Consider the following 13981-nt stretch of genomic DNA (forward strand, 5'->3'; position numbering starts at 1 on the left):
CACTAATATTCCTAGAATACCTTTTGAACATGTCATCCCCACCCCTGTTTGAATGCCGCCTCCCATGGGGGTGGGTTGGACGGAATGCCAGGAGCCAGCGAGTGGGTCGGAGGCAGGTTGGCCAGGATGGGGGATTTGCCAGAGCGTCATGGCTGGGGGACAGAGGGTCGGTCGTGCAACATGTCAAGAAACATGTTAAGTTCAGGAGAGGGCAGAGGAAGGAATTCACCGCCAACCGAGACCCAGGACTTCAGGGGTAAGGGGCAAGGTGGAGTGGGGACACCCAGAGACAGAGTCCTGTAGACAAGGTCCTGCTCTTTGTTAAAACTTTTGACTGAAGTATAAGAGGAACACAGAAACATTAACAAATCCTGAGTGTACAGTGGGGTGCATAGTCATAAATGGAACCTACCTGTGTAACTTGCAGCCAGACCAAGAGATAGAACATCACCAGCTCTGCAGAAGGAGGACATGATACCAAGATAATGGAAATGCCTCAGTTTCCCCAACCATGCACTACAGAATAATTTTTGAGCTGGACTAATACAGTTCAAAGTGCGCTCATGTGTGACTGTCTTTCGTTCACCTTGTTGCCTGCAGTTGTAGTTTATTCTTGTTGCCGGGTCCTATTCCATTATGACAATATACCTCAATTTATTCGTCCATCCGACTGTTAATGTTCATGACATTTAGGCAGTTTCCAGTCTGGGGCCATTGCAAATCGAACCGTTGTGAGCTTTCTTCTGTATGCCTTTTGGTGAGCACATTTCTTCCGCTTACCAAAGGTCGTGGGGTATATGGATGTTTTGTTTCATCACTGGGGGCTGTGCACTTCCCAGAATGCTCTTGCCACTTTATACTCCCACCAGCCATGATGGCAGATCCCTGCTGCTCCATATTCTTGTCGACACTTGGTATTTTCTATCTTTATTTTAGCCATTCTGGAGGGTGTTTACGGTATCTGTCTTTGATTTCAACGTGCGTTTCCCGATGACAGAAAGTTATTCCATTACTTCTTGGCCTTTTGGGTACCCTTTTTGAAGTTACCATTCAAGTCTTCTGCTCATTTTTCTATTGGGTTTTCTGTCTCTTTCTTCTTGATTTGTGGGCAGCATGCCTCCCTCTCTTGAAGGCCCAGGTTCTAGTTCTTCACTTGTGCTTTTCTTCCAAAAGCACAAAAGCTGGGGTAGTTTTGGAAACCAGGATCTGGCTGGTTAATATTCCCTGGTTCCCATCGTCACCCACGTGTTTGATCACGTTTGTGGCCTGTCGCCTGCAGGCTGATGCACACTTAGCCCCATGTTAGCTCTGTGCCTTCCTTGCTGTCTCCTCTGCACCCTCAGAAACGCCGGCGGGGTCAGACTGGGCCACGCCCTGACCTCACCGCCGTGCTTCCCACCTCTGTGCCTTTGCTCAGGCGGGCTCTTCACCTGGAAGGCTTCCAGGAGCCTTCGGGTCTTCAGTCTCCGTGCTCTCCCACCCCGCTTCCAGGTTCAGAGGGAAGCCCACCTCTTCCTTGAAACCTTGCCCAGCTCCAAGAGCTCACGTGGTCCCTTGCTCCTTGGCCCTTCTTGTCTGTTACCTCCTTTGAAAACCGGCGACGTCTGTCTGTGTCGCCTCTTCTACCGCTGTCTCATCGATTAGCTCTGTGTGTCCTGTCCAGCCTCCCTGAGCTGTGCCTCTGCTTCCCCAGTGCCTGGCGCACGTGGGTGCTTCTCTGAGCCAGGATGGGGAGAGGCCCAGGAGCTGGCCCAGGGCAGCCTCGCCACGCGCTCTTTGCCCTCTCTGCTGTAACACGTCGGGTCGTTCAGTCCACGCCTTCCCAGCCCCCACCAGGTGCCTGCCTTGGGCCAGGTGGGGTCCGGCAATGAGCTGTGCCTCTTCCCTGTGAGTTCAGTCTCGTGGGCAGACAGGCCAGAGACCCAGGTTGCCCCAGGTGGTGTTAGGGCGAGTGCGGCCTGGGGCGGCTCTGGGTGGAGTGGTCTGGGAGACCTGAGTGAGAAGCCTGAGGGACCCCAGCAGGCTGCGGCGCGGCCTCCTCAACAGGAGCTATACCCAGAAGCCACGGTGGCTGGTGGGAGGTGGCTGATGAGGCCACTGCCTCAGGTCTGAGCCCGACCGAGGCTCAGCACGCTCACCTCTGCTGTGCACTGCCCCTCCCACCTGATGGGGGAGGCCAGGCCAGGAGACAGGACCCTGCGCTCCCGGCTGCTCAGCTTGCTTATTGGTGCTGTCGTTCTGGGGGCCCGGAAGGAACACGGGGATAGCTCAGCGCCCCACATGCCCCACTGCTGGAGACCATCATCAGCACAGCCTTCTGCGGCCCTGCCAAGCCTGCCTCCCCTTACCGAGGACAGCCCCGCGGCCCGCGAGTGGCCCCTGCCGCCCTGCCTGGAGGGCAGCGCCCCGGCCTTCGCTCTCAGGGCCCAAGGCCCCCCTCGCTGTGGTCTGCAGGCTGAAGGGCTTTCAGTGGGGCCTTTAAAGACCTCACTTAACATTTCCTGAGCGCTCCTGTCTGCCGCCCTGCCTGGAGAAGTTAAGGACCCTGCTCTGGGGATTCCTCCTGTTAAATAAGACGAGACACCAGTCGGGAGGCGCAAGAGCTCCGCTGCCAGCTCGCACTTCTCACTCCCTGGGCTCCTTCCCAGGGACTCTGCCCTCTGACGCTCCCTCTCACCCCTGGGGCCACCGGGCCTGAGGGAGGGTCCCCACGGTGGCCTGGGAGATAGGCCAGTGGATGGAGTGGGCCTCAAGGGGGCTCGGAGGGTTAGGGGCAGCAAGGGAAGGTGGGCTTCTGATGCCTGGCCAGGCGTGGGGTTGCAGAGGGTGCTTGTGACCGGAGTTGGGGGGCCAGAAGCCCTGTGTGGAAGAATCCAGCGCCTCCCCAGGCACTGGCTAGACGGCGTGCGCCCTGCTGGTGCCCCTGGTGCTTTGAGTGGGCAGCTTGCACAGAGCCCACGCCGGAGGCATGGCAGCGGGCTTCAGGCGTCAGGAGTGGCGTGAAAACGGCTATCTTGCCAAGTGCTCTTGTGTTCCTCCTCAAGTCACGGGAGGGCCTGGCGGGATCTGCCCAGCCCACAACGGGCTGGAACAGGGCTTTGGGTGAGCCCCCCTTTCTCCTCCCGGGCACCCTCCCCTCCCCACCTTCTTGCTCCATCAGTTATAACATCAGTGATGCATTTCATCACCAGCTGGGTCCCAATATGAGAGGAAGACACATTCTCGAAGATTCCGTAGGTGAGTCCTACTTGCTTTATCCCCTCGAGGCAGAGGCCGGTCTGGTTTCCTACTTCAGCAATGATTACATAATGGCCCGTGGTAGTCAGAATCTCCTGAACTCTCATGTTTGATTTTAGGAAGCTCTATATTAAGCCAAAATGTATGGAAGCCCCACAAAGCACTGGGCTGGGTTCAGGGATACAGAGATGAATAGCCACAGCCCCTGCTTTCAGAGAGCACATATCCTGGGGGCCCACAAACTGATGCCCAGAACATTATTACATCCATAGTGAGGTGAGCTTCAGAAGGATGGGAATCCTGGTCATGCTAAAGAGGGCTGGTGGACGTGGAGAGGGGTGACCTTTAATAGGTGCTCGGAAGGAGGAGTAGGGGCCACTTACTAACAGAGGGCATCCCGGGGAGGGAACATCCATAACAATAGAAAGGCAGGACTGCACTGAGGGCTGTCGGGGTGTGCCCTGTGGGGGTGGCTGGGGGAGCCGAGGCCCACGTGTGGAAGGCCTTGAATGCCAGGCTTCCCTTGAAGGATATTCAGCAGGGGTGTCTTATGGACAGATGTGCATCTTATAAAGTTCACTCTGCACAGATATGATTCCTGGTTTGAAGGGGCGCGACGCACGAGGCAGGGAGAGCAGTGAGGAGGCGATGAGGGTGGAATGTAGGTGAGAAGCGATGAGGGCCTGGGCCCCTGGGAGACAGTCTGTGTCGGAGAGCTAATTGGGAAGAACGATGCACCGAAGCTGACAACCAATCAGAGGCGGGGAAGGCGGCTGAGGAGGATCCCTGAGCCTCTGAGCCCAGCGACGGATGACTGGGTGGTGCAGGAGCTGAGAAGGGACATGGAGGAGGGGGGCCGGGGTTAATTTGAGGGATGAAGATGGGTTTAGTTTGGGGCATAGTAAGGTGCACCTGGGACCCCTGCGTGGAGACAACCGACAGACACCATGTGCGGTCTAGTGCTCAGGAGAGGCCCCGGGCAGGAGGCGGGGACCCCGGGGTCTGCACCGTCGGGGGAGTCGTCGGGGGGGCAGAGGAGGCAGGACCTCACCAGTGGCACAGGCGGGTGGTGCGGGGCGTGGGGGGGAAGGGGCACTATCAGCAGAGCAGGAGATGGGTGCTGCCCCAAAGCGAGGGCCAGGAGGTGTGGGGGTGCTGCCATCGGACGCCAGGAGGTCCAGCGAGGCAGGGCCCGGAGTGTCCCCGAGAACTGGTACTTCAGAGGCCCCTGGGGGCTGCCGCTGGAGCCACACTGGGTCAGACCGCACTGCTGAGGGCTCGGCGGTGGGAGGGCGGGAGGCCGAGCTGCCCCAGGTCTGAGCAGCTTGTCTGTGTCGTCAAGAGGAGGTGTGGGTGGGGAGCTGGCGGTCGCGTGTGTGTTTTCATGTATAAATTAAGTAAAGACATACACTCGAGCTTATCTGCAGATGGAAGAAGCCAGGCAAGTGGAAGGAAAGAGAGATGCGGGGCCCTTCCCACCTCCCCTAGGAAGTGGGGCGTGAGGGGCGCAGGGGACTCCCGGCTTGCACAGGCGTGAGGACAGCCCCTTCCCCTGGGGGGCGGGCGTGTGGGCAGAGGGGAAGGCCTGGGGGAGGCGGGAGAACTGAGATCCCAGAGATGGTAAGGAAGGGGGCCCCGAGGCCTTGGGTCCTGGAGGAGGCAGGGGGTGGGGGGAACCTCAGGATGAAGAGAAGAGAACAGAGAAGAGGTGGAGACACTGGGAGAAACAGTCTCCATCTCCAAATCTGCATTCGTGGATCATAGAATCAATCTTACAGGCTGCCATGTTTAAAAAACTCTTTTTAGAAAGTTAAAATAGCAGAAAAGATAACAAACATCCGTTTTGTTACAATTAACAGCTTTTAATATTTTGTCAGTCTTTTGTCTGTATATTTGAAAACAACACAGATGATGTGTGCACCCACTCTCCTTTATAAGTGAATAGGTATGGATGGGAGACCTCACGGACAAAGCTCAGATCCTCTCTGGGATCACCTCCGGTCTTGCTCACTGCCCACTTCTTTGAAGGCAGCCGACACAGTTTTGCTGTGCATCCTTTGTAAACCAGACAGTTTTGGGTTTCACATGTTGCATTAGTACCTGGTACAACAAACTACCTGAGAGTACCTGGTTAAACACCTGGTAGCAAGCTGCCCCAAATCAGTGGCTTAAAAGAACGACGGTCGTCTGCTCTGCTAAGACATCTGTAATGTATTACAAGCAGGGCTCAGCAGGGATGGTTCATCTGTGCTGCACAAGGGGTCAGCGTGGCTGGGACCCGGGGCATCCACTTCAAGGTGGCTGCATCAGATGGCTAGCAAGTTGGTGCTCACTGTCAGCTGGGAGCTCAGTGAGGCTGTGGGCTGGGGATCTCTGTTCCTCTCCATCTGAATCCCTCTGTGGGTTGCTGAGCTTCCTCATGGCCTAGTGGCTGGGTTCTGAAAATAGATGTCCAGAGAGAACAAGGTGGACATGCATTGCATTTTGCTTGCCTGGTCTTGGTCACATGCATCACTTCTGCCGTAGTTTTGCAGTCAAAGCAGTCACACAATCCACCCAGTTTCAAGGGGAGGGGATGTAGACTTCTCTCCATGTCAAGGTCACATTGTAGGAAGAACATGTTGCATGGGGGAGAACAGTCTGCCGTACATATGTTTTAAAGTTTTACCCAAACAGAATCAGGTAGTCTGTGTTCTTCGTTCTCTTGCTTTTCTCACTCAGCAACATGTTGTGAAACGTAGACCCAAGCTTACCTTTTCATACGTGTCATGGCTGATGGTCAGGTTCAGGCAGCGAGTGGGGGCTGTTAGCAATACTGTGAATTTGGTGCCAGCAGAGGCTTCTGTTATGATGGCGAAATGCTACCTGGTGAAAAGCTTCTGTTTTACTGAGAGCTGTTATATCCCAAAAGCCGAGCCTCGTTGTCTGCTGTGAGATGCAAGATTCTTGCCACTTGTTTAAGCATTAGTCTCAGCAAAAACAAGAAGGCAGAGAGAAGTGTCATCAGCCCATGTGAATTGAGTGGGGGTCTGTGTGCCAGGAGTTTAAAGGCAGGAAAGAAATATAAGGCAGGGGTTTTGCCTTGCGGAGCCAGCAATCCATTGGAGGAGACCAACTCCCAGTCTGTAAGCTGGGATGGACCCTGGCTCTGCCACTTCCTCGTGGGGTGGCGGGGCAAGTTACTGAGTTGCTCTCTCTGCAAAGCAGCAGATGGACGTGTGCCCAAACTGGCTGTGCGGACGCGGTGAGAGTATGCAGAGCATTTAGCACAGAGCAGTGTGTCTAACATATGGCACAAGTGAAAAAGCAGTGGGCAGTGATACTGGGCAGGCGAGGGCCAGGGCACAGGTGTCTGGAACCTCAGCGGACGAGCTTTCATTTCTTCGCGTTGTTTCAGGTTTACTAGGCTGGCTGGCTGGACTGAGGAGAGGGTGGGGGAAGCTGGAGGGAGACCAGCCAGGAGGCCGTGAGAGAAGTCCATCTGGGCATCTGCAAACGAGTATGTTTCCCCTGGAAGATGTGAAGTTGCTCCTGTTCAGTGTTCCGGACCTCTAGCGGCGGCCATCGGTACACGTGTGGGCCTGAAAGTGCCAATCTCAGCCGTACCCGTGCCTCCTCCGCCCTCAGCCATGACTGCAGCCCCTCGGCACTGCCTTTGTTGAGTCCCCCCTCAACCGTGTGCCCTGGTCCAGGATTCTCATAGTTCTCTATGCTTTGCACTCATGGTCATGGCATTTATGTTTCTGATTTAGTGTGTGTCTCCTCCACCAGTCTAAGCTCAATGAGAGCAGGGCCTACCTGCGTGTCCCTAGGGCCTGTGAGGGTGTCTGGTAGGTGCTCATTAAATATTTGTTGAAGGAGTGACTGTACATCAAAAATATGGTAAGGCAGACTCGTGCTGACTCATGGGCCCAACATGCACAGATATTCACCACATCTTACTTTTCTTTAATGTTTATCTTATGGTTTCACATATAAAGTCCTTCATTTCATAGATACTGAGCTGCTGCTAGGTGCCAAGCACTGTTCTTGGGGGGAAGTGGTCAACAGGAAGGTCATGGCCCTCTCTGCGCAGCCTACGTTCTTGTGGGAGACAGATAGATAGTAAACCAGGTACGAGCAGTGCCGCCTCAGATGGTACCAGGGCCCTGAAGAGCCCCAAACAGGGCAATCACACGAGGAGACCTTTGAGCCGAGTCTGGTGCTACAGACTGAGTGCTGTGATCTCCCCAGATTCTTATGTTGAAACCTAAGCCCTAGTATGATGGTGTCAGGAGGTGGGGCTCTGGGAGGTGATTAGGTCATGAGTGAGGGCGGAGCCCTTATGAATTGGGTTAGTGCCCTTGTACCAGAGACCTAGAGAGCTGCCTCCCACTACCACCAGGACCAGCCAAAGCTGCCCTGAGCCAGGAAGTGGGCTCTCACCAGACACTGAATCTGCTGGGGCTCTGGTCTTGGACCTCCAGGCTCCAGAGCTGTGGGAAAGACATTGCTGCTGTCTGTGAGCCCCCCAGTCCGCGGTGTTCTGTTGCAGCAGGCGAGCACACTGACACAGTGTGGCTGGTGAAAGGAGCAGTGGGGGGCTGGGCGGGGCCCACCAGGCGGAGGGTGGTGTGGGGGGAGAGCTGTGAGGGATGCCAGTGTGCCCGGAGCAGTGCGAGGGGGGCAGCAGCAGGGAGCTGAGGTCAGTGTGTGCATGTGGGGGGGGGCGTGGGCAGGGCCAGATCATGCATGGCATTCGAGGCCAGATTAAGGAGTTGAGATTTCCCACTGAGCTCTCGGAGGGTTTTAAGCTGAGGAGAGATCATTTGGTTTACTGTTTAGAAAGAACCCCCTGGTTGATAATAGATTGTGCTCCCATCAGCTATATAGATACGGATGAGTGACTGAACATGCAAAATCATGGCATGCACAAGCTGTCATTTATTGAACTTATGTTCCTATATTAGAGAAATCACATTACACAGACTTTCACATCCTTCCACACAGATGTGTTCACATGTCCCAATACATCGTACTGACCCTAGTCATGCACATAATTAAATATACCTGTGTCCTCCCACAGGAGACTCACAGACTGACCTGCCCACACAGGACTTCACATGATACACAGAAACACCACGTCCATATAAATGTATGCACACACATTCAAGCCTACCCACAGCTGCCCATCACCCAAGCAATCTCATCCAGGCTTCTAATGGCAAATGAGATCAGAACTCTATGAGGAATTGTCCTCTCTGTTGAGCATTGAATGTGCTAAATAAATCTCCCTGACTTGAATAAATCTTGTACAGATGTAGAAAATGCATTAAAGGCTGAACAACTAGAGGTGGCTGGAGACGGTGGTGGGAGCAGAGGAGTAAATCTTCTGCAAGGGGCGTGCCAGGGGCTGGGGCTCTCCACTTGCCCATGAGCAGGAAGGACCTGGAAGTGTGAGTGACTCGGCCTCCTGGAGGTCACCCCAAGGTAGGTTGGCTTCCTTCCCTGCATAATGCGTTCTGTCTTTTTGAACTGTCTGGACCTCCCCCATGGATATGAACAAGTGTAGGTCTTCATGACATAGAAACATCCAGATCATTTGATCCATTTGGGGAGGAAAAGTACTAGTTGAGTCAAAACTCACTCCAAACTCTTTTTGGAGGATGTAGATAAAATATCAATCTATTTTTTATTTGTTTGGGCCTAATTTAGACACAGATTCTTTCCTGGAATGTAATTGAGTTTCCATTCCATGATTTTATATATTGTTTGGGTCATTAACATGTTTCACCACTGAAGCTGGCCTGCCATACAGTCATGTGTGATTATTCTGCTGTTTATACTATTAGACTTCTCATTTTTATTTCAAACTAAGACTTAGTAGTTACCTATAGCTCAGACATTTCCCCCTTTCCAGTTACTCACCAAAATGTTCAGTAAATCCAGGCCCCCAGCTGTATACTTGGTGGAACCTCATTCATCATTTCCTAGTGTTTCCCACTCCCTAGATTTTCTTTTAACTCTGTCCAGGTCTCTGGGTGAGGAGTGAAAAATGCTTACATTCAGCTTCCGTCCTAGCGAACACACGGAGAGTACGAGACAACTGCACCTGCTCTCCTCCCTCTTGGTTTGGCTGTTTTGACTCTCTCTCTATATATAAATACTTTTTATTGCCATTATTTTATTTTCATAAGATACGTGGTTAGAAATCACCCTAGTTGACAAAATAATGAGATAATGTATTTGAAAGCATTCAACAAAACATTTTCCCATAGTGTTCACATTTGTATTAAATATTCTTTTTATTTTCAATATCAGTGAATTTTTTATTGAAGTATCATTGATTTACAATCCTATAATTGTTTCAAATACACAACACAGTGGTTCAACAGTTACCCAAGCCTCACCCCCACCAGTGCAGCCACCATCCGTCAACCCACAAAGATGCCACAGAATCACTGACTCCATTCTCCAAGCCGCACTACTGTCCCCGTGACCAGCCTATGATTGAGAGTTTTTGTGCCCCTTTACATCCCTCGGCCTCCGATCCACCCACCCCAGCACCTCCCACATGGTAACGACAAGTCTTGGCTCTATATTTTTAAGACTGTTTTCTGCAGTTCCTCTATGATATTTCTAGATGTGAATTTCCTTTTGTTTTTATTCTGCCTGAGATTTGCCAAGATTCTTAAATCTGTAGAGTTATATCTCTTATCAGCTCTGATTTTAGTCCTGGAAATATTTTTCAATCTTTATCTCATCAGATATCACCTTTGTCCATTTGTCTCCTTTTTTCTTGCTATAATTCTAATTAAATACATGTTTTCTTCCCACTGTGTCCTCTAGTCATTTACACTTTCTTCTGCAGGTGCCAAGTTTTGCCTTTGTTCTCTGGATCATTTCTTTTGCTCTGTCTTCCACTTCATTAATTTCCTCTCTAGCTGTGTTAAACCTACAGCTAAATCTGTCCATTAGATTCTTATTTTCAGTGATTGTATTTATTAGCTATAAGCTTTATATTTCTTCCTGTCAAAAAGACTATATGGCACTTTCTATAGTTGGGTCCCTGATGTAATGTTTAAGGTTGACTTTTTATTTGCTTGAACATAGAAAACAGTTGTTTTATGATCAGCATCAGCTCATTCTAATACCTGGAGTCCTTTTCTATTATCTGTTTCTCCTGCCAATTCTCACTCAGTGTGTCTTGTTTCCTTGGGTGCCTGATGTCCTTCAATTCTGTGCTAAGCACTGTGCTTGACCAATTGTTGTCCATCTTCCCCCAGAGAGGATTCCGTTTGCTTCTGCAGGGTGCCTGGGTGCACTCCTAGTGCAGGGCACCTTAATTCAAGTTCATGGCTTATGTTTTCATAACCAAAGAATGAAAAGTCAGACCAGACCAGAAATCTAACTGGTCCCATTCTGAAATGCACGAGGCCCTGGTTTAAAACAATAGGTAGTTTATCAACGTCCTCACCTTAGTGGGTCCTGGGCATTGATTTTATTTCCCCAACCCCGGGAGGCTGCCGAAGCTACAGAGGTGCTGCAGCTCCATCTCCCAGCGTCTCCTGATGGACAGATGCCCTCAGGACAGAAGTGGCTTTGCTTCTGGACATAGGTCCCCAGGCTCTCCTTGTCATTAGATTTTGGCCCAGTGTTTCCTCATTATCTTTCCTCATTAGGGCTTTGATGCTTTGAAGATGATTTTTGTATGTCATCAAGCTTTCCTTAGTTGTCTGCAGAGGGAGGGTCGATCTGAACGACGTAATTCCCTTTACTAAAAGTGGGGGCTCTCGCTCTGTTCTGGCCCGTGCGCACATGGCCACCACAGCCCGAGGCCATAACCAGGACTGGCGCCCCCGGCCCCGGCGAGCAGCGGTAGCGCTTCTCCCAGCCGCAGCTCTAAGCCCACAGGTCCGCCTCTGGTCCTCATTCTTCCCAAAACCTCCTTCAGTTTTTTCTCAAGAATCAGAGAGGGTGGTCGTACCTTCGTTTCCTGGAAGGAGGGGTCCCCCTTGTCTGCTGCGCACGCACACTGGTTGAAGACTAGTAACGGGCATCGGGGCGCCGTGGGGGATGAGTAAGATGTCTCTGGGTTTCGCTGATCTGACGGCTTCATCCAACCAGCTGATGTCCCATGGAAACGATGGGCTGCTTAACTCGATTGACTGGTTATTTGGCCAGACCCTCCCTGAGACCAGCACTGCCCGTGTGAACAGACGCAGGTTCAGGTGGTCCGCAAGCCACTGGGAGGTCTCGCACGGCAGACGTTTAGGATCCAGGAGGGAAGGAGGGGAGGAAACTTGTTTAACCTCAGCCTCCCATCCACAGGCTGCTTTGCTTCAGCCATATACCTGCGGTTGTGCGCCATTTGTTCAGAGCCTGTATTGATCAAAACAGATGAAAGAGCAGGGACAGAGGATGAATTTTAACTGAGAACAGTGACCCAGGCTGGCCAGGGTAACTTCCTTTCACTCTGTTTCCTTTACAGCTTCCTTCATGCATTAGGTGCCAGAGGATTAAATCACCCATCACGTGCCACCCAAGCTGTTCAAAACCAGACTTGGCCATTATGAACGGCCATGCCCACGTCATGCTCCCGTTTCCAGGAGTGCAGTAATCACGCCTGGCGGGAACTTCATTCATCTTGATTTAGTGCCCGGTGTAGTTGCAGCCCCCTCCCCCTTCCCCTTCATTTTTCTACACATTTCATGATGCAGGGGAGAAGGTCAGCCCCTGCGATGGCTAGCTGGGGTGCGGGATTCTGTGGTTCTTGAGCTACTTGAAGCCTCAGGGGCCAAACCCCAGTTTTCAGCTAGTGGCTCGCTGGGGGCCAAAGGCAATTTGGCCATGGGGTGTTCAAAAGATAAGTGCCCGATTCTCCCACTTTTCTGTTACCTGCGTCCCTGTTCTCTCGGTCTCACGCCTGAGCCTCAGAAGTATGTCCTCACCACCTTCCCCATCTGCTGCCAGAGCTCTGGTGACGTGGGGTCACTCAGGGGACCTTACATACTGCAGGGGGGCTGAATTATTACATTCTAGCATCACCCTAAACACTGAAGCCCCTCACTCACGGCATGAAGGGTGTTCTCTGGGTCTGTCCCCCTCTTGGGGTGCCTTGGGCCCTTACTCCTGGCCCTGCCGGATGCGTCAGTGAGTAAGTGTCTGCCCGCGATGCTTGGATAGAGCGAGGCTGTCCTGCAGTGGGTCTGAACCAGCAAGCTTTGTATTCATGAGCCCTTCTCCTTTCCCATCAACCAGGAGAAGCTGTCAGCAGGCAGATGGCAGCGCCTCCGTTGTGCCCTGATCTGAAAGAGCTGGGGTTCACGGGTGAGTGGGCTGAGGGAGAGGGGTCACACTCATGTCTTTCCACTCAACCATGGTTTAAAATCTATTAAAGATAAGAATTAACCATTAGTATTTCTAAATGGTGTCTTAGTGCACAATTAAACACAACACTTAAAGAGATCCAAAGACTTTGGGTAGTTATGTGGCTCACAACATCTAATTCTGTATTAGCAGCTGATATTTTTTATGGCTTGTGTGGAATTAACGCGCTCTGAATTTATTAATGGAACTCCAGACTTTCAGAAACATCAGCAACTTCCAAAATTCCTGAAACCTGGACAAAAAAATGAGATTCGGCCAGACACCTGATCCCCACCCATCCCCCATGTTCACATCCTTTCTACCTGATTTAACGAGCCTCTTCTTGGCTTCCGAGTCAAGAGATACCCGTGGCTTCAAAATGAAGGGCATCCGCATGCCTGGTGCCTTTCGGGGATGCCTCGGCTCCTCTCTTTGAGGAGGCGCCTTATGTGGTGGCAAGTGGCACTCAGACAGACCCCAACCCAAACCCTGGCTCTGCTCTTAGCAGCCACGTCCCTTCACCCCTTTTCCTCTGGAAAACGGAGAGAGCAACGCCCACCTCCCAGAAATTCTCCGAGGGGTAAATTGGATGATGCACTTGAAACACCTACTCCTGGCACGTGTAAGCGTGTGATGAATGGGGGTTGTCTTTATGATCTTTTCCCCAAATAGAGGGCTCCTCTCTATTTATTCCAGAGTTTTTAAACCTTGTAAACCTTATTATAATTCCTCCTCTCACCATCACCAGCAGCCTTCAATCACAGCAGACTAAATGCAGCGTCAAGTTACAGTCCAGTTTCTATTTTTGCACTTGTTTGTATAATGTTCTATAGACTTTATAAATCACTCTCACGTGTACTACTCTATTTACTTCCCACATTACACTGGAGAGTTTTAGACCACACATAAAAAAATATTTAAAGCAGATATAGCCACAGTTTATGTATGTGTGTCTGAGTACACAAATAGGTGTGTGTGAGTGTAGGGAGATGTGTGAGTGGGTGTTTATTCACGTGCATCTGTGACTCTGAGGGGCCGTCGGGGGAGCCCTGCAATGCTTTCTGTACCTTTACACCTGAGTGCCCTCCAGGGCTCCGGCGTCTCTTCTATTTGCCCCAGGATGTCACCGCGACCCATTTGTACATTGTCAAGTTACTGTATGGGCTTTGATGGTTCTGGGAGGAAGAATTGCCTGAAAATATCTGAGAAGCCTGCTGTGGGCTCCGTTAATGACTCTAAATAAGCTCCCATGGAGCTTATTTAGAGTGGCCAACACAAGCTATGGTATCAGTACCTCTTTCTGGCAACACACACACACAGACACACACACACACACACTGTGCTGGTTGCTGGCCTGCCCTCAGTTCCACCCCACACTTCACACACACACACACAC

General features: G+C 51.7%; 1 protein-coding gene across 1 annotated transcript in view; it reads left to right on the forward strand.

Moving 5' to 3' along the window:
* The window catches only part of SYT2 (synaptotagmin 2), a 101684-nt gene that overhangs the window by 20086 nt on the left and 67617 nt on the right, over nt 1-13981 (forward strand). The window lies entirely within an intron of this gene.

The sequence above is a fragment of the Manis javanica genome, chromosome 11 (genome assembly GCF_040802235.1).
Source record: "Manis javanica isolate MJ-LG chromosome 11, MJ_LKY, whole genome shotgun sequence".
Taxonomy (NCBI): domain Eukaryota; kingdom Metazoa; phylum Chordata; class Mammalia; order Pholidota; family Manidae; genus Manis; species Manis javanica.